We start from the raw sequence: 21,734 nt of genomic DNA, 5'->3' as shown, positions 1-21,734 counted from the left end.
GCCGAACAAATGATAGTATTTAATGAAGCCAGAAAACGCAATAATCTGCGGTACACCGCGACGAGCAGAACGCAGCTTTCATTAATTGTAATTGGAAAACAATGAGAGTTCTCGCCACGCATGTCTCATGTGGAAATTCTGCCAATCTATACATTAATCCCAAATAGTGATATCAATAGTATTTAAATCTTTTTCTCACTCCTAATTTCTTTTGTAAGATTTCTCACCTACCACTTTAAACAATTTTTGCTTTATTTTTTCTTCTTTTTTTCTCTTCCTCTTGTTGGTCTTAAAGTACCATAAGACTGGGCGCCACGGTAAAATCTCACTCATGATGTCCGCTAATCTGGTTAGTTCGATAAGTCACTGCGTTAAAATGCACGTGATTTTCCTCGCGATTACTTAGCGGCGACGTCGATCCGATATCATGCGCAGGCCAATTAATCATCCCGAATTAATTCACTTAATCTTGTTAGAGAGCTGCACTGACAGATAATTTAAGCACCCGTCGAAACTTGGGTGTCTCGAGGAGAATGAGGCGAAAGGGAGGGAGGGTATACGCGGGCCGGCACCCGGCACCTGCTCCCAGGTCACGAACTAGAACTTCGACAAGCCCTAGCCGCGACCCTGGCGACAGCTCTCCTCCACCGACGTTGGCCCACCATTTAATGTCTCAGGACGCGCCTTCCTGTTCTCTCTCTCTCTTTTTCTCTCTTTCTCGCTTCTCTTCTTTCGGGAAATTTGCGGCTACGTTAATTAACCGAACGCACGGTGCGCTCGCGCGAGTCGGAGCTATGGCGAATCGATCGCGATTAAAAGTCCCGCACCGATGTAAACAAACTGCATCGCTGAGGGAGGAAGCGGAGTGGTTGCAGAATGCGCGAGAGAGCGAGCGGGAGGGAGGCACAAGGTGAGAGAAAGAGTGAGAAGGACAGAACGAGCGAGAGAGAGAGAGAGAGAGAGAGAGAGAGAGAGAGAGAGAGTAGTCGACGTTGCGATGCGTTACCTCGCGCGGAGGTCAGTGACCGAGGGTGCAACGAGAATGGAGGGGTAACAAGACGGGTACGGGGTTGTGGGGGGAAGAAGAGAAGAGAGAAAGAGAGAGAGAGATGGCCGAAGGAACGGCAGGGGAAAGGGGAGGAGGAGGAACGCACGGAGAGCGAGAAAGAGGAGGAGGAGGAGGAGGAGGGGAAGCGAATGCAAGCGCCGACTGTTGGAGGGGTTCGCGTGCAGTTGCATCGACCGACGACGGCTCAGCTGTGCATCCGCACCCTCTTGCATCCCGCCGCCGTCGTTGCCGCCGCCGCCGGCACCCTGCCCTCCCGCCGGGTGAACCCTTGCTCCTCTGGCAGTCCATCGCTCTCTCTTCTCCATCCCTCCCCTCCCCACCCCCTTCGTCCCCGTCCCGTCCCCGTCCCGTCCCCGTCCCGTCCCCGTCCGCCACCCCGTCATTTCTCCTGGCGCTCTCACCCCTTTCTCTCTCAAGCCGAGTCTCGCGCCCCTCGCGGCCCGGACCTCGCGCAACCACCGAATCAACGACGTCGGCGTCACGGGGGATGCTGTGCGCGCCGCGCCTGTGAACGTGACCCTCAAAACTGAGGGTGTGCATGTACACACTTACTCCGACGGCTGTGCTGTGGGGTAAGCGCGCGTCCGCGCGAGGTGCTATATTGTACATACGTGCGCGCAATGGACGCTGATTAATTAGGATCGTGAACGCGCGCACACGGGTCTCTTTGTAGTATCTTGCGAGGTGCGAAATGTTAAACGTTGTTGGAATTTATTTATCACGGGGGAGAATAGAGCACAGACAGACGAAAGTGTATTTTTCTATTCACTTCTCGCATTTTTCGAAATATTCCGATTTTCTTCGCGAATATCCGTTGCTTATATTTTTATACATTTGCAAAAACACAGTTACATGATTGTAAATAATGTAGTAATGTATGTAAATAATGTAGTAATTATATTCTAACAATATCATTGTTAGATATATTTAGAGTATCGTAAAGTTTTTACTATTGTTGCACATTGCATCTGATTGTGTATTATGTATGTTACCTAATTACTATAAGATATTTTTATGCTAGTATTCCATTCAGTATTTATTTTATGTACAGAATACTACTAAATTTCTCCGAAGCATACTGCGTATTTATTTATATTTGCTGTTAAGGTTCAATATATTAGAAAACATTTACAGTTCTTTTTGCGAGTGTGCTGAACAAAATTATATGCCGGAAATATTTAATTTCAGATGATAGAATCTTTTATTTTTTCTCTCGCTAATGACATACTATCTTAATAAATCAGATTCTATACTAGCAATGAACCTTTTGCTCATTATATGACATGCAAGATATAATTACTCTTCTTACACGGACTAAGGGATGTCTGATTGATGTCTCTCGTGTCTGATTGTGTTCCGAACTTATCATTGTGCATTAATCTTCTTGAACTTGAATTTGGCAAAAGTTAAACAATAAACTGATAATTATTTTATAATGCAAAATTAAATTTAAAATGAGAAAAAAAAGGCTGTTTTGCTCTCTGTTCACAAGGTTAAAAATAATCCTCTGATAGTAAATTATAAAAATAAGACGTATAATTTATAGGTATAGACTAATTTTAACAAGTTTTTCAATTTTATTTTGCATTCAAATCACGCGTTAGTAAAACACAACTGTATCACATTTATATCATAGTACCCTCTTTAACGTAATCTATGTTCTGCCTCCACACACAAGATATGCAAAATACAATCTTAAAGAGATTCTTCCGACGACACATCGACTGAAGCGAACTAAACTGGTTGCAGTTTGTTCTTTTGTTGTAAATGCAGCTGTACAAATACAGCTAAATGCAATTTCTATAAATTTTTACAATTAACAGCGATAAAAAGTAATATTATCAGTCGTATGGAAGATAATAAATAGTCGACGCGATTCAAATCAATATCGAATTTTAAACGCTGAGTATTCGCCGTCATGAAACACGCATCAGTGTAAATTAAAATAACAAATATATGACAAAGTGCATTTGTAATTCCGAATATATATTTACGTAGAGTGTTTTAGATAATAGATGTTATAGTGTTCACTTCTTTCAAAAATTTGTAAATCGGAAATCGTGTTGCGCAAGTCAAAGACTCGTTAGACTAGAAACAAACTCTCATTAAACTGTATGAATTAATCAGCAGTACATTTTGCCGTTATTCTACATTATAATAGAAGTGTTACATACAATACTGTATATAATATGCATATTTAATGACATTTTTCACATGTTTTCACATATCTTTATGTATAAATGTAGAAATATCCTCATTTTTCGCGAAAGCATTGGAAAACGTTTCAATTATTGAACAAAAGACAAACTGATATTCTTTAATAATTGTATAAGAAAACGACTTCTATTATATGAGGGTTTTATAACTAGAGCAACCGATATCGTTTTATTAAAGGTGAATACAAGAAAAATGTTACATATATGTATGTACATCGGACATTCATAAAATTACACGATTAACCCACTTTGAAGGAGTTGACATAACATGATGTAAGAGTCATTCTTCATCTCTTCTTTTATACCAATTCGTTTCTCATTTGAAGTGTCCAAATAAGTGTTCACAAAGTGTCATCCAAACTCACAATTCAGTGAAAAAATTCTGCTCTATCGATCTCTCTGATTTCGCTGTGTCGCGACCAAAATCGCTTTGTCTGCGATTCAATCAATCGGACGTTCTGTTCAATTATTTTCATAGATTTTAAGAATTACCGTGCCACGGGAGCTAGGCTGCCGCGACGGATAATCCAGTGCCGATAACCATCATTGACGTCGGTTGCGAGCTAGCCGAGAGCGCGCGGAGAGCGTCGGCGGCGGTGGCGGTGGGAGCGTCGGTACTCAGAATGCCGTTGCACCCGGTTTACGACCGGCGGACCGGTAGTCTGCTGCATTATGCGATATACGACCGTGGCTATATCCACGTGTCTGGCTGACGGTGGTGGGCAGGGGGGAAAAGGGGGGAGGGAGAGGTACCGCATCGGCGGGGCGGGAACGGGCGAGGGAGAACACGACCGGAGCGGAGGGACGCGGGTGCATCGGCAAGACTTCGAAACTCGGTGCCCAGGAACGATTTTCAACGGGCGGATTGGCCTGTTACGCGATCGGCAACCGGCCCGTTGCGAAAGCGGCATCTCCCTTAACTGCCACCCCTGTCCCCGCCGCGTAATTGCATCAAGCGCAACGGAATTTCGCGAGCCTCACGGCGCGCGGCGGCGGCGGGCGCACGCATGCCGCTCCTTCTCGCTCGAGCGACGATGCTGCACGTTAATGGCTGCGAAGCTGGACGACGACGAAGGGCTCTGCAGCAGTAAGGGTATTGACTGCCAATTGTCTAAGAAGCTCGTAATAGAAATTCGCGATGTAACTTGGGAGTTATCCCTCCGAAGCGAGATGAAGCTTATTTCCTTACATCGGCCATTGAATAAATTGACAGACCATTTCGAATAGAAACTATATTAATATCACGTTTGAAAAACTAGATAAATTTTCTCAAAAATCGGAGAAAATTAATTGCTCGTCATTTCATATCTTTAGCATATTTTAAAATATCAATCGAACGCGAAATTTTGATGAAAAAATTAATTTTGTAATAAACAATGCATTAAAAATCGATAAGTAATCGATTAAACCAATAACTTGAGTTAAATAATATTTTGTTATTTTTAACTATTATGTGTGTCGAAATTTATTATTTTAACACAAAACAGTATTATTTCATTGGTTTAGTTAAATTAACGACATATTGAGTATAGGAGCAGTGGCGACCTATAGGAATGGTTAAAAACTGGCTCAAATTGAGTATAACTTGACACTACGAATTTAACAGTGAAAGATGATTATGGGCTAATATTAAAAGATTCCCGTAACAGCACGTCTAGCATCTCGAAGACAATCGTTCCTCAGCTGCAGGAATATGCAGTATCCATGACAACGTGCATGACGCGCTGATGTATACGTTGTACGTACTCATGATGAACGATGGGGTAGGTCAACGCACGGTTTGTCGCTTGGCAACCTAACAACCTACCTACCCTACGGCCAACTGCATCCAAGGATTAAAACCCCCCTTTTTTTTAATCAACGCCTTTGTCCTGTCGTTCGATTGTCTGCATTCGAAGAGAGAACGCAACCAGAACAGGGGAGGATTTGATGGACTAGAAGCATACTTGCCCTTTTCAAACGTCGTTCGCTCGTAGAGGCTGAATCTTAGATTCTCACGACATCGGGAATACATTTATTTTCTTCGAATTGAGGTTTAAGGAGATTTTTATACATCGATTTGGAATAATTTTCGCGATTAGCGTTTCTTATCTCTTTTTTTTCTTTATAAAATATGATAATTTTCGTGAACGCAATCATTTTCTTTGTTAAACGTAATCCGCGATAAATGTTCTCACGCAATGGTGTGTACGATACTGATAGATCGATTTCTCATATCCGGATCGATCGCGATATCCTTGAATCTGACTGGGAAACAAAAGTGCTTGGTGGGTGGGCCGCGTGGGCCGCGAGCAGGAATTAGGTTAAACTGCGAGCAATTATGACAGGATATGATTTAGCCTAGCTTTCTTAACCGTCAATTTCTGCGTTATGCACGCCAACGGCTATCCGCACGCCACTGTATGCTCGGTGCCGATCGGTCAGGGCCGGCCTTTGACACGTATTTTCCCGTCTCGCGCTTCGCTGGCGAATTTAAAAAATTCTACGATCGATAACAACTTTCGCGCACGGCGCCGATGAGCTGTGAGACTTTTTAAAAATAGGTTGCTGGGGGGGGTTTTATCGCATATGATTGTAAAATAGGTCACAAATTTTGCAGTGAAGTGGAATACAAAACAGAAACATAATGAAATAGGTATTTCGTAAAATTCCACTGTAAATGAGATTGCAATAACATTATTTAATACCGAGTCGGGGTAATGTAATACATTAGTTTACGTTATATTATATAAAGATATCAAATATATGATATGTAAATAACATTGTTACCGAATTTCTACCGAGAATTTTATTTTTACATGAATGGTGTTAGTTACGCAACAGATTTATCTCATTAGAATATCATATCAATATATTTTGATGTTAGATAAATTTCTACATGTTAATTCGAGTGAATTAATTCAGTTTGCTTGATACAAAACAAGTGGTTGATAGACACTTTATTATTTCGCCGTCAAAACGAACGAAGCATATAAGATCATTGCGTTCGCATTTCTTGCTCGTCTGAGATACGATAAATTTCCACGAGCACGTACGATTATCCGTGCATCTGTTTCCACGTGTTTGCCCGTGCGTTTTATATACACGCAACACGCTATCACGTCCCACCGATGTCAACGGTGGAACAGCTGCCCCGGCACCCCTCGACGCCGTTCCTTCTTGCGTGAAACTTACGACTGTATCGGCGACAACGGTCTATTATTAACCCGGGCGCGATAAAACCGCGGCTTCGTCGAAATTTCCCGTTTCAGTGGGCTAACGAGGCCGAGAAGCGCGCGGCGGCACGGCTCTATATTTTCACCCGCCCAGATGTAAGTTATCATAAGAGAGATTTATTTCCCCTTCACCTAGCCATTTGCAATGATGTTTCAAAATTTATTTTGCTTTTATAGCGGAGATTGGAAAATATTTGTGCCAAACTCCGCGCAGCTCGCTTCTCGTTCAAAATAAAAGAATGCCACATTTTGTATATGTAAAACATTTATGATTTATGTGAATGACAATCCATATAAGCGAGATTATATGGATTATATATATAAAATGAGATTATACGTATAAAATGTTTTGATCGGTAGAGCATGTAACAAAGGAAAACTCTTAAAATTAAATTAAATCTCAATACGAGCGCGTCACGATGCAGCAATTCACATCGCCGGAACATTCGCGAGAACGCTTCGAGACAGACTTGTGGCAGATGCTTAATCAGATGTAAGATTAGAAACAATGCCGTTCATGTACACGCGCGTATGCGGTTTGCGGCTTAATTATAGAAAGTAAACGTCAATGTCCTGCGCTGTGTCGCGCTGTTGATGACCCGTCGCGAAACTGTAGGAAGAAAGTGCTCACAATCATATAGTACGACAGTTTCCGCGTACGTACTTGCGTTTGCCGGTGTCGCGTAAGAAGTCATGATCACAATCCCCGTGACTGCATTTCGCACCTAATGGCATCGACGGAATTTCGATTTAGATTGCGTTGCGTCAAATGTTTTGCAGTCGTGATTAATTAGCCTCGGTCGCTCGTTCCTTCCGCGTTAGAGTCTCATACAGGAAGTCCTAAGAGGCCGAACTTAACTTTAATGTTTTCGATAAACTTAACGATGATTTTGTAACATCCAACATTAAACAGCTTCTCTTTTAAGTCTTTAATTAAAATTCCAAGTTGAATAAAGTCAACGTGAAGAGAAGAAAAAGTTAAGTAAACGTGATTTTGTATTATTAACAAGAAAAAATTGCACCTCAAAGTGCACGATTGAATTGATTCGAAAAAATATAGAAGCATAATTTGAATTTATTATAACTTGTACGAAATATGTTGGATAATATAGCCGAGTTTACGGCAGAAAAAAATCATCATACACGAAATTCGGCCGTTTCGGGTTCTTGTGAAGACAGAACGAACGTGCAATGCCGGATCGAGATACGGGCTGGGGGAAAGAATTACGTAACCCCCGCATAGACAAAAGAAGCGATCAGTACTACGAGGTCGTGCCGGAAGCAGCCAAGGAGGATCGTTCCTTCCTCTTGAGAGCCAATCCCGCTATCTTACGCTCGCTTTGTAACCGATCGATCGTCCCGCTCTCTCCGTCTCACCCATTCACGCCCCCCGTCGTCGGTCCCTCGCGCCACTACATCTTAAATCCCTTTTTTTCCTCTTCCCTCACCCTCTGCTCTCTCTCTCCCTCTCTCTCTCTCTCTTTCTCTTTCTCTCGCGAAGCAAGTAGCTCGCCGCTAGTTTCTTCACCGGTCGCCGATTGCGCATGCAATCCCGCTCTACCCTCCACCCTCGCGCACGGGGGACTCGTCAGATTAAATTCGAAACGGCCTGTAAAGCGTCAGCTTCGTGTGTTTTGTGTAGTTTGGAATACGTGTAGCGCAGAGTGCTGCGCGCCGTAAGGTCAACGACCTGTCTACGCTGCGAGCATACACACACACACACACACATACACACATAACGCACGAACACTCGTACGGAGTATGCACCTCCGACAGATGGAGCTGGATCTTTCTCTCTCCCTCTCCCTCTTTTTCTCTCTCGCTCCGCTTTCCTCTCCTTCGTCCTCTCTCGTTCTGCTTTCCTCTCTCCTTCGTCCTCTCTCGCTCTCTTTCCTCCCTCCGAGCTCTCCTCTCTCGTCTACTCCACGCTAGGATAGTAAACCTATCCTAGACTATATACCACGTAGACTAGCGAGAGAGAACCAGACAGGCGGACTAGGCAATACTCCTAACGAATTCTGGATAAGATGCAGAGTGCGGTGCATCGCCGGGTCGGGGTACTATCGCACCGTATATGTTACCACGTGTCTGTATACTGTGAGATGCACGTGACTTCTCGTCCCGCCCGTGCCTCTTCGATCCGGCCGAAGCCGGCATGCAAGATGGTTCTCCGGGTGCACCCTGGACCGACTAATGGGTGTTTCAGGTGTAACGGTAAGAGGTCACCGTATATGCGAGAGACGCGTATCTCGACGGATCGCGAACGAGCGTGAATAAAATCGAGGAGCCTATAAACAGTAGGCGACACTCCAGCAACGGCGGTGGCTCTTATACTTCCGTTTGTCAGCGGGTGTTGGAGAAAATGGAGGCATAAGCTCGAGTGAGCCTCTCTACCTCCGTGGAAAGTTACTCTTTTTTTCCATCTCCCTTTCCCCTTGTCGCGTGTTGTTCCCGGAGAGGCTTAAAGCGGCAAGCACCGTGCATCAAGAGCAATCTGCACAACCGAGCGATCGTTTGGTGTTTATTCGTATTGTACGGATCTAACGAGAGAGAGGGAGAGAGAACGCGAGGATAAAAGCGAAGAGGGGAGGAGAGTATGGTAATCTGATTTTGTCTCCAGAGGGAAGAAAATATTCCGTCTTGCTTATTTGCGGTAGAAGCGCATTAAGAATTAAATAATAGGAATAAGAAAAATGGATTTAAGAAAAGTTGTTTTTTTTTTTAGGAAACATATGAAATCTAATTATAATTATGAGAAATTTGATATATCATATTTTACGATAAAATTAGCGGTGATTAGATATGAAATATTGAACCAAGTCTTTATAAAATTGATGAAAAATGATGACTAGTTATCAGTGGAAAATGTCACGATATTATAATTATTCCATTGTCGCACTAATCACGTAAATTGTAAATAATTTACATACACAGAGATTATAAAGTTTGAAGATATGTATTTCTCTCGACACATGCTATTGACATGAAAAATAAGGAAAATAACTTATCTTAGATTACTAAATAATTTTTGGTCTGTTGATCCATTATTTTAATCGTACAGGAAATCGGAGGAAAATAAACGAATTCTTTAATCAATCTGATCCATTATTACGATTTTTATCTGATCATGTAATCGCAATAATAAGCGCTTAATTTTCCATACGTTCGGCGAGTGTTTTTATGCGCGGTTGTCAAAAAGTTAATCTTACACAGTTCATTCATACTTCCACGTGCAATATACCACCTGTCGCGTACAAAACTGTCTTGTACTTTTCTGCGAAGTATTTTTACCCGTTCACTCAATCGGCAGACGAAACGCACGTGCGTGTACTTTGACTCATCGTATACGCATTATCAAGATCAATAAAGCGCCGTCGGAGGCATCGCACTCGAAGCACAGCATCTGAAAACATTTGCTTTACATAACATCCTCGCGTTACTCCGAAAATAATCAAACGTTCTTTGCAAACTCGTCGTGCGCGTGATCTGACTGACGCGTTTCGCTCAAATCGCGCGATTTAATTATCCTTTAGCACGGTGTAATTTGCATTAATGTAAATTTCCCCCCCCCTCCTCGCTTCCGAGCGATTAAACAATTTGTTAGTAATTTTGAAATTGTTTCTGCGAGCGTGCTCACGTAGCATTACTCAATATTAATTTCACGCGAGTCATGCCAGGATCATACCGATTTTACACAGGGCTCTAGAAGTCACCTTTCATTCACGCATTTATCATATTTTATCATGTTGATGTATGTGAGACGTATCTTTACAGAAAAACAGGAGTAGAGGGATTATTAGATATATAAACCTGTCGGACTTGTTTTTTTTCTTTTCGAATATCTCACATCGTTTTATCGCCTCATTGGTAATAATATAGATATAATAACAGTAAATTAAAGTGACTACTTATTACGTATCGTTTACTGACTCAAATGTCTTTTTGTTTCGCTAAAATGAAAGGTTGTTGAAGAAACTTCAATCCTAGTTATTACCTAAAACACACACGATATTTTCATCTGGTTATAGGAGAAACTACTTAATAATATTTTGTAATTGCTTATTCACACTGATGCTATTGACGTACCTATCAACGTCAATCGGCGCAGCGTGTGTTGGCTCATCAGGACGCTATCAGAACGTGCTACCCGCCCATCTCATAATCATTCAGGTCCTCGACCTGCCCTCCTCTCCCCCCCTTCTCTCTCTCTTTCTCTCTCTCCCTCTCTCTCTCTCTCGCTCGCTCGCTACCGATCTACCACATTTTCGCCTTACATTTGAACCGGTCCATACCCTCTTTTCTCTTTTCCCGGGAACCACCATCGTGACCTTATAATCTTCGTGCGCCAGCAAGTTGCTTCGTCCAAACGACGAGAGGTGCCTGTCCGTCTGCGACGCGACGAGATTTCGGCGTGCCCCGCGACCGACGTCGAGCGATGACGCGACGTTGTACTACGTCTTCAGGGGAAAGAGGGGGAGGGAAGGAAGAAGCCCTCGAAGATTCACGAGGCGTGGCGGGGATGCACGAATCTCTCTCTCTCTCTCTCTCTCTTGCATCCGGAGAGGGGTGCACGTGCGCGCTATGCAACGTGAGAGGAGGCAGAGAGAGGGAGAGAGAGAGAGAGAGAGGGTTGTGATAGGACAGAGAGGAACTTGGCGCGGTGGACCCTATGCGCAGGACGAGGATCACCACTGGTGTAGCTCAAGCAACGCAGGACGGAACGGAGAACGGGGAGAGATAGAGGGAGAAAGAGGGACACAGGGAGACTGGGAACCGGAGAGGGGGGTCCTGAAAATCGACTGGACGTCGCCGCGTGCACATTCGTCGCGTTTTCACGGTCAGGCTTTATCGATCGGCGGCCGCGCGAAGGGAGGGAGGGCGGAGGAGCGGAAGGAAAGGAGTTTCGGAGTGCATCGGGAGGTCGTTGAACCCGGCCAGCCTTTTGGCAGCCGCGGCGCCCATAATGCAGCGATTGTGTCGCGCTCTCCCTTCTCTCCTCTCCTCTCGTCTCTCCCCTTGTGGTCCTCACGCTGCCGGTCTCGCAACGCAATTTCGACGGGCCTCTCTGGACAGCGACGGGACGTTTGAATTTTTTATTTCGCGATACGTGCGACCGATACGTGCGGCTTAACGAGTGTTCTTCTCTTCCGGTCTCTCCCGCTCTCTTGTCCTAACGAATTTGTCATTGTCCTCATCGCCATCGTCGTCGTCGTCGTCGTCGTCGTGTTGTTGCACCTCGCGCGCGACTTTGTTGGCGTAGGTCGCCGATTCGAGTGTCATTTCGCGGCGAAGTAACGAGGTTCTCGTATAAGATCGGAATGAGAATAGAATTTTGCGAAAATAGACATTTGTCGATGCTGCTGATTGTGACTCTGTGATAATTAGATATGATTATGTGATATTTAATTGATATTTTATTTTGTTATAATATTTAAGTTCGTGATATTGGATATCCACATTTATACTCTACATATATTAGTACGAGTCATTTTGGCATAAAAGTAATTTAAAATTTAAATAATAAAAATCACACACACATTAATACTTTAATTACATTATTACCGCCACGTACACGAGTATTGCTTGAGTTTCTTGGGAATTATATTTTGGATGACTTAATTTTTTGTTTAATTTCTATTTATGTTCGTCACACTGAATTAAGCGGATAATAAAGTTCTTAAACCGAATGCCATAGTGTTCAATGGAATTTAAATTAAATACGATTCGTACGTTCATTGTGATTGGCAAGATATTGCCTGCCAACTGGTCTTATAGCACAACGTTTGATGATCATACTCGCCGAACAGAGCCTTCAATATGTATCTCGAGTTCAGTAACCGTGTCCGATTAAGGACTTTGTATCGATGGAACATCGGCGGCACTGTTCTTGTAATTACCGTAAATCATCATCCAACGGGTTCGTGATACGCGCATAAATGATTCGGGCGTAATTTTCGCTTCCTGGTCCGCACGAATCAATCATACCGGTGCGGTGTGTGCGTATCTCCTCGTCGTCGTCTTCATCAGAGATTTCGGTGCTCCGCGACGGGAAGGTGCGCGATAACAGGTCTACTCCGAATTTTCTTGCACTTCCCTTCTGCGTTGAAATTAAGGTAGTATATTCGGACTTCGAAAGAAAAAACACGAACGAAGAGCAATCACATGAGATATTAAGATAGAGAGTCGTAGCGCTTTTGCGGACAGGCCGGACATTTACAGAGGCTCGATAAATCACGGTCGACGAGAGGAACGGGGACGTGACGTGCGCATGACTTCATCGGGTGACCTTAAAGGGAGAAAAAGAGAGTCATCGACGTGGCACGAATACTCCAATCTTTTCGGCAGCCGAGAGGGAAGGACACATTGGCCGCGCTATTATGAGACTCCTTTTCGGTGCGTTCACGCCCTTCGTGTGGTTTTTCCACGCGGCGAGAGGAGGACATACGTAGGGCGGAGGGAGAGGCAACTAGAGAGAAAAAGAGAGCAAGAGAGAGAGAGAGAGAGAGAGAGAGAGAGAGAGAGAGAGAGAAAAGAGAGAGAGGGAGAGGAAGAGAGACGCATGTGCGAGCAACAACGATGTATTTCGGTGCAGCGCTCCATACACCGCGTGGAGGTCAATGCCCGTCCTTACTCCGGCTCAAGGAAGGAGCGGAAGGGCGGGAGGGTTGGCGGGAGCAGGGGGAGGTGGAGGGAGGGGGCGCTTCGCGGTCGAGAGGGAGGCAGGGCGGCAGGGCGGAGGGCACAGGCGCGGAGTGGAAAAAAATGAACAAACATCCAGCGAGAGATGGGGGGGAGAGTTGCCGAGGAGCGCCCCGGTGTGCACTCTCTTCTTTCTCCTTTTTTCTCTCGTCTCTCTCTCTCTCTCTCTCTCTCTCTCTCTCTCTCTCTCTCTCTCTCTCTCTCTCTCTCTCTCTCTCTCTCTCTCTCTCTCTCTCTCTCCCCCCTCTCCTCTTTTCTCTCTCTGGTTGTCACTCTTTCTCGACTGTCCCTCAGTTTCGCTTTACGATGCACCGTCGGCTGCAGCGGCGGGTTTCTTATTCCCCGAACGATTTCCTCTTAACGTCAAAATACGAAGCTCGACCGCGAGAGGTTCATTTCTATTTTTTCCCCTTCCTGTGTCTCTTTCTCCGCGAGACTTATTTCGAGAATGCACACGTCTATAATAAGGGTTCTTTGAGATCGATGCGCTAATTCCACACGTGCGCTTCCGCGTCCAGATATTCACGCACGCATGCACGCACAACACACGTCGCATCTCACGTTTATTTTTATTCTTCATTATGTAAACTTTTGACGCTCTGCCAACGGTGATTCACTCGAATCATTAACGCGTTATCTCGCTCTCTCAAGATTGGTTAACCTGCCGCGGTAGATCTCACGTTCCGCTGCATTGGCAAGAATGCACATCTCGAGCCTTGCACATCTCGAGCCTTGCGCTTTCGAGGCTCTCCGCATGAACGCCCGAGTCTCGCTTCTCGTCAACTTCCATTGGCCGTTTGTGTGCAATGTGCACGCGAGGTGCATCTAAAAGTCCGACGGCTATAAATTATGTGCAACGAGCCGACACCTCGAGCCTGTGTATCTGCATATAATACGTAAAATTCAATAATCTGATGAAAAATGAATCTCGCGCACGATATTTTACCTCGTAATTAAAACCCGTTCTCTCCGTTAATTGAATATTTTACAGACACTCAGAATAGAATAATGTAAGTCATTGCGCGATAATAACGTGATCGTTTCTCGGAGCTGTAAGAGATGTATTATAAGTATCTCAACCGCGGAATTTTTGATCAATCTGGAGCTTTTGTCCTCGGCGAAAGAGATCCTAATAATTTCCCAAAAATATTCTATACAGAATAATGAGAAACTGATAATTTAAGGGATATAATTGTACGACGAGACAAAAATAGACGTCTTGGATTGAGTGGCCTTATCTTGTCGCATTACAAATCTTGGAATCTGTGATCGACAAAACGAAAGCTTTCTCGATATTATTCGTCGATGGTGTCCCAAGGAAATTCCTGCACGCGTTCGGACGCCTTAATCCTCGGGCAAAAGAATACGACGAACACGTAGCAGACTAGTTGCTCGTGCAACATTGATCAGACATTACGAGCGGCGGCGGCGGCGGTGGCGGCGGAGGTCGTTGGAGGAAAAGCGGAGGGGTGATGTACGATTACCGACACACCAAAGGTGCGCTCGTACTCCGTACGTGTCATATCATTTTATGCCTTGTAAAAATGCATGTATGCCTGCGCGCTTGTAAAAGCGTATCACCGTGAAGCGCCCCCGGCATTTTCCGCCCTCCCCGCTCGTCCCGATGACGACCGTTTTTATTTATTTTTCAGTTTCGGAAGTGGCATTAAACCTGTTCGGATCTCGAAGGAGGTCCGAAAATTAAACGATACTATGTAACTGTAAATACTTCAGTTTGGCTCTAGTTTTAACTTCTCTTGCTCGAACGCATACATTGTTTTTTTTTTTTTTTGGAATATTGATTCATTTGTTCAAGTGCCACATGAATTTAGATTGCTAAAAGGTTTTACTTTTGTTAGGAGAGATCGACTCCAAAGTCCAAATTCGTCGAATCAATTACTGAAATGAGGTGTCTTGTGCGTGATATCCTACGTGCGTGTATAAAGGCCGTATAATGCTCTCCTGAAAGTTCCTATACTCCTCTCATTGTGTGACGTAATCCGTGTAACGCGTTCTACAGGACATTCGCGCAGACAGAGGAACATTAACGATATATTCCGTTCTTCACGTTTACGCGTTACGATGCGCCTCGTTATTCGCATTTGCTGATGTTTATACAATAAATATGAAAAAGACCGGACGGGAGATGGTGATGTAAAAGAGAGAAAAACATCACGCGTATATTGAGGCGTAATATCGAAACATCGGTGGATTAAACGCGAAATATGTTGAGCGCATCGGCGCATCCAGCGCACGAAGGTAGCACGCGAATGAAAATGGAAAGACGTATTTAAGCGGTTATACACAGACGACATTTCTCCCTAGGGCGGACCCATTGACTTCGTTCTCATTTATCGCCGCTATTAACCCACTGACATGGTGAAACAAAGTGTCCTTCCTTCTCCCGTTTATTTTTCGTTCTCTGCCTCGACGCGACCTAATCTTTGCGTTTCCCCGTATGTGTTTTTCCCTTGCCATTGTAATTACAGTTCTGTCAAAAACGACATTTCATTCTTCCAGAAAACAAAGAATTCGCTCTGCTCTCTTAACGTATTAATGTCATTCAACTTAAAAAACGTTGTTAAATATACGGTGAGATACGAAACATTTGTGTAACTCTTTTTACTTTAATTTCGGCCGTAGTTTTAATTGTTAAAAAATTTGTTTTTGCAGAGAGGACGAATTATGTCTTTTCTCCGGAAAACACGAGCACGCTGCGAAATAAATAACGTTATTGTATTGATACCACATAAACAGGAAATATCAAGAGACATGGCAGTGCAGTGTCTCGCGCCAAGTGTACGCGCAGCGAGACACAGATCGTGTATCTATAGCGAGCCGACGATAATAATTAACGTAAACAACAAGATGAAAATAAATTTCATCCCTATTACTCACAATTTCCATCCCCGTACAATGTTTACTCGACTCAGCTTGCTCGATTCTTAGGTAACTACGTTCTGAAAATCCATTATCGATATTGCTGCGTATCATAACAAAATCGGCGCGCGCGATTGAATTTACAGTACCTGTGACACGAAAAAATCGTTCACTGTAAAAACTTTTTCATATCAATCTTTGTGTAACAAAAAGGTACAAAAACTCAATGTTGATAAATAGAAATATGAAAAAACAATTAATTGTTTAATTTCTTTCTCTTTTGCTTAGCATTTTTGTTTACTCGTTCTTATACATTCTGATACATTTTTTGTTCCTCTAATTTGAAAACGGAAGAAAGGCCGAGAGAATCCGAAAGGACGATGTGACATTGAGAGGGGACGTTTCAACTTTCGGAGTTTTTCGTGCACCGGGACTCTCGTGGAAAATTTAACGACCCTCTCCATTTTCACCCCCTTCGCACAAATTGAGGGGAGTCCTCGGAGCGATAAGAGGCGATCTTCGTGTGGCGCGCCGAGAGTCTTCGCGTTCGCGCAACGTGAAACTATTTTCGAGCTAGTTCCCTGTAGGAGCGAAGGATTAGGAAGCCTTAGACGAGGATGAATTATGAAGCCGGGCCCCCGGAACGAGGAAACGCCGCGTCGCGCGTCGGTGAAATCTTCACATTCACTCGTAACGTTCTTCCTCGTTACGATCGGATTTCGCGCAGCGCGAGTATGTCGGTCTTTGACTGATTTTGTAGCGCTTGGTGTTTATACCACAGAGATATCGATTCAAGTATCATTGTGTGTCGACTTATAATGAAAGATTTCGGCATTTGAATACTCCAGGTGCAAACTGATCTCACAGATTCTTTCTAAAGTATTCAAAAAGATTTTGAATAAAGGGTATTTTGAGAAGATCGGTTTGATTTTTAAGAATTAGCAAAAGTTACGGATGTTAAAGTTTCTATGTTTTGGAGCGCAAAAATAGAGATAGTAGATATTCTGGAATATAATTCACATGCATGCTCGCATAAAATTAATCAATCGAGTCGATAGAAAGTAAATGGTGATATAGTTTTGAATGTTCGACATTTAATGACTTTTATTCAAAGTAACATGTCAAAAGCACATAAATCGAGAAATATTTTACGACAAAAACCAATTCGCTATCTGTATTTTAACTAGTACTTTGCTCTTGTATCAATGGTGTACATATAGGTCTTTTTTGGCGTATATCTTTTAAACTATTACAGATAGGCTAATTTTGTTTAATGCTTTTAAGAAAGACACATAAAAAGCATATAATTCTAGCATATTGAGTTTTTGATTTTATATGTAATTTTAATGAGTGAGGGTGCGAACTTAACAGGCATCAAAGTAACGGCTATACCTATCGTTCCAGTTACAGGGAATAATTACAGTCTATACAGGTCGATTTTGTAGTGAATTATAGTGCTAGTCATAGTAATTTTATTGCATGCGCGTAACATGTTACCGTGTAAAATATTTTTCTACGCCAAATATATTTTATAGCCGTTACGTTTCGTAAACTCTCTTTTTTCTCTCTTTCTAACGATAAGAGTATTTTTTAAAGATAGTACGTCCGTAAACGATTTTCTTAGAAATCTTGTAAAAAGTTTGGACAGTACATTAATGTACACACGCTCTACACACATGTGTAATTAGAAAAAGATTGACCGTACCGAAGTTGAAATAATGGAGGTCAAAATTAGTACTTTTCACATGTATCATAGGACGAAAACAGCTTGCGATATCACGTTTCTAATTATAGAGATCAAACTACTCTTATGGTTTTAATGAAAGACAAGAAGATAAAAGAAACTTTCAAGAATATTCTCACAAAAATACAAGGGTTACACCTTTGATCGTCTGGTTTTGAAGCAATTGATACGTAAAGTACACAATTGCTGATAGCGGTGGACGCATATGACACCTTTGAAGATCTAATAGCACATATTAGTATCTAAATATCTGTACATATGAAATTCTTACATACACATGCATAACGCGGACAATCCCAGCCAAATACTATATGTTATTTGTCTACCATTAATCTTTTGATAGTATTGTCACGGACGAACTATCCTAATATTAGTCAAATGTATAGCTATAATTATCTTCGCTCACTTCATATGTTTATTGAAAAGAGAAGGGTTTAAACAACAAATATTTAACGGAATTATAATATATATTATTCACACACATCATGCGTAACTCGCAAAGATATTTACGGTATCGGGCTACAAAAGTCATCGAGCGTACCGATATTACCTTCGCCTTTTCACAAGAAACATCGGCGAGGTCATCTCTGGCAGAGACCATAATTCCAAATTACAGATCGTATATATATTTTTCTCCCTCTGAAAAGAAGAAACAAACCCGGGGGAGCGTTAACCAATGAAGAGGGTTTAGCAGCGCGAAAACAACTTCCTGCTCGTGCGATTATTCTCCGGGTGGCCTATTACGGCGAGAGAAATGGCCGTAATGAATACGTTCGTCGTGACCGGCGCTCGGCGGTATCTAAAAAACGACTATCTGACGGTAATATTCCGGGCGTTTAGAAGCTGTCATTACATTCGGCGGGGAAAATTGTGCCGCGCCGTGCAATGCCGCATCTCGGCGGCCGTACCAGGAAGCGAAGTCAACCCCGCTAAACCGCCCCGCGGCGCGCGGTGCAACTGCAATCATCTCACTGCCTAAGCACTTTCACTAGTGACCCACTACGACGTCCTGACTCGTCGTTGACGAGCGGGTCCGCCTCCTCCATGTGTACGTGCAAGCATGCGTTACAATGCTATACGCGGAGCCTATTCATGATTCCGCAGTACACACTGTACGCGTGCAGATCTACATACATACATGCAGATGTATCGATGCATCGTAACAAGAAGTGGAAGAGAAAGAGTAGAATGGAATAAATTGGAACTTGTGCGTCTTCTGACGGGAACAGTCTCTTTAGCATGGTGCACTAAATTGAGAAAAAAATGCAATTAAAATAACATAGAGAATGCAAACGGGACGGGGGAAGAAGAGCTGAAGAGCAGATTGAAAGATGATAAGAAATTACTTTCGCGTGTCGCGCGAAGTATGAAGTTATCGAAATTATATAAAGATTTCATGCGTGAATATAAAGATTAAAGATCATGAATTCATGAAGAACGGTGAAAAAGTATGTATGAAGTTTGTAGAAAATGCGAGAATTAAAATTACGTGAAAGGATAACCAAATAATAATTAAATTCGATTAGATCTCGGTAACATGACACGCTCAATAAGAAAATATTTTTTGTGCTAATAGTCCTTTTTCATCTTATTTTAAAAAATTTTCCTCTTTCAGAAATCTGTTAGATTTTGTATCGATCGGTTGCACGCGTTCAATGAGGAGGATTTCTGATATGAAATTGAAGAGAAACAGAGAAAGGGGACTTGTGACAATTGTTCGGGGATCGAGGGAGGAAAAGAAGGGCGCTGAATAAGCGAAAGAGGCAGAAGAACGAGCCGGCACGAGCTCCGCACTTCTTTTCGGCCAGCTCGACTTCCGCGTCACGAAAGTCATGATCCTCGTCGCGGCTGCTCGATCACGAATCGCGAATATCGAGCCTCGACCCAGCGATGTTCTGACAGAGCCGGAGAAGGAACGCCGATTGCTAGATCGGATAGATTTGAAAGTGAGACTAAGAGGGGAGAGAGAGAGATAGGGGGAGGGGAGGAGAAAGAGGTTTCGCGAAACGAGAAGAAGGCAGAATTGCGAGAAAGGTGAAGCGAGATTTATTTCGCGCTAAACTAAATTTGTCGATATACGATAAATCCAGACTCCACAAGTGATGGTACTCGCGATAGAAATGCAGGCGAGTTATGATAAAATGTCGAAATAGCCGAAGTAGGTTCTCACATTGGAATCCTAGACTCATCTCTAATTTCAATCATTTATTTTTGTTCGCATTTTAATGTTATCGCATATTTTAATAATATCTACCATTAACCGAGAGAGAACCATAAATAAAAAATTTTTTACTAATTATTATTGACATTTTTATATTAAATACTTATTTAATTCTTAGTAACATATATACACACATTTGTCTTTAGTTCTTTATTTATCGTGGTAACGTGTTGCGATAAGACGTACATCGAGCTAATGATGTCAGCTATTGTAGCTTAAGCTAGAAGCCTTGTTGCTAATAATATCAAGATTATGTTAAAGTTGTAAACAGAACCTTGTTTGGTACATGCAATATCAGGGCAAGAGCTATCTCTTTTGTGTAGATCTTTTTGCAAACAATCTCGGCCTAACTTTGTTATTAATCCTTACTAATATTTTATCTGTTAATTACAATAAATTGAATCCATAGCGAGCTAACTTCTGTCTGTACACACAGAAAAATAATCATTCTACAGCCAAGAAAAGCACTTATTTTATTTTACTTCTTTTAAGTAAGTTTTCTTTCAACCAAGAATATTTTCTTAATAGTTTACAAATATCTTGACACAAGTCAAGAATATTGTTTTGAGTAAATGTAATTCTTACAATAACTTTATGGTAGATTTGCGGATATACGCAAGCTTACCATTTATTTAATCCGCAAATCTACCGTAAAGTTATTGTAAGAATTACATTTACTCAAAACAATATTCTTGAATTGTGTCAAGATATTTGAAAACTACTAGTAAAAAAATATTCTTGGTTGAAAGAAAACTTACTTAAAAGAAGTAAAATAAAATAATTAAAGTGCTTTTCTTGGCTGTAGAATGATTATTTTTCTGTATGTAGCTATTTTTATCCTGTATCATTTTTACTTTGTGTTTTTACTCGATCAATCACGTATTTGACAGATTTTTCGATATCTTCGAGATATCTTCGAGAATCTTATCAAAGAAAATTATGGTTTACAGTTTACATTTGAAACTATCATTAAAATTTTTCTTTATTAAAGAATTTTACTATATATAGATACTAATTTTTTGATAAAATTTTATTTTTATTAATAATTCCTTAATTCAAGAAATAAGAGCACGGTTTGCAGATATTCACGAAGATACGTGTCCTCGAGGTGTAAATTGCAATGTCTATGCTGCAGTTCCTTACTTTCAAAGTCATAATCTATTCGAGAAATTTTCGTAAAAAAGACTTCAACGATCGATATATGGGAGAAAGTTTCGTAAAGAGTGTATACGTCGCGTCTATTGCGATATCACGAGTCAAATTGATTAATTTATGATAATAATTAATAACAGATTAGATACGGGAGATAATTTGCATCTCAGCATTTCTATTCTCGTAATGCCACTCGGAATCTATATATTGCATGCTTTGCTTCTATTAAAAATTAAAAATTTAAAGACTTCGATCGTCCCGCATGTCCAATCACAGCCTTCGCTATTTAAGTAATGTGTTTATTGCTATATATTTCTTGTTCCGATGAGGAGATACCTTGAATCGCCGTAACTGATAAGTACATTAGTGAACCGTTTCGCTCCGACTATACCTGTGATTATTTGATTAACGCCAATGGAGATATCACACGATGCTTTCTTTTGCTGCCAACATGAGCAATACATTGTGTCTCGACTCTATGTAAAAGTAAACCATGCGTATTTATTTAAAAAAACACGCAGTAGCAGAGAGTTATATA

General features: G+C 42.1%; 2 long non-coding RNA genes across 2 annotated transcripts in view; both read left to right on the top strand.

Annotated features, from left to right (window-relative positions):
- LOC139773725 (uncharacterized) overlaps positions 1–21,734 on the top strand; it is a 224,215-nt gene that overhangs the window by 112,420 nt on the left and 90,061 nt on the right. The gene's annotated exons all lie outside the window — the stretch shown is intronic.
- On the top strand, positions 13,462–16,335 carry LOC139773709 (uncharacterized). The gene is made up of 2 exons (XR_011718408.1): positions 13,462–15,791; positions 15,873–16,335. It is a non-coding gene; the product is annotated as an uncharacterized lncRNA (long non-coding RNA).

Source organism: Temnothorax nylanderi, unplaced genomic scaffold (genome assembly GCF_030848795.1).
Source record: "Temnothorax nylanderi isolate EJ_2023f unplaced genomic scaffold, tnyl_v1.0 TNYL_tig0067_pilon, whole genome shotgun sequence".
In the NCBI taxonomy this organism is placed as follows: Eukaryota; Metazoa; Arthropoda; class Insecta; order Hymenoptera; family Formicidae; genus Temnothorax; species Temnothorax nylanderi.
Note: the sequence above shows the minus strand (reverse complement) of the source record. Positions and strands in the feature narration are given on the sequence as shown.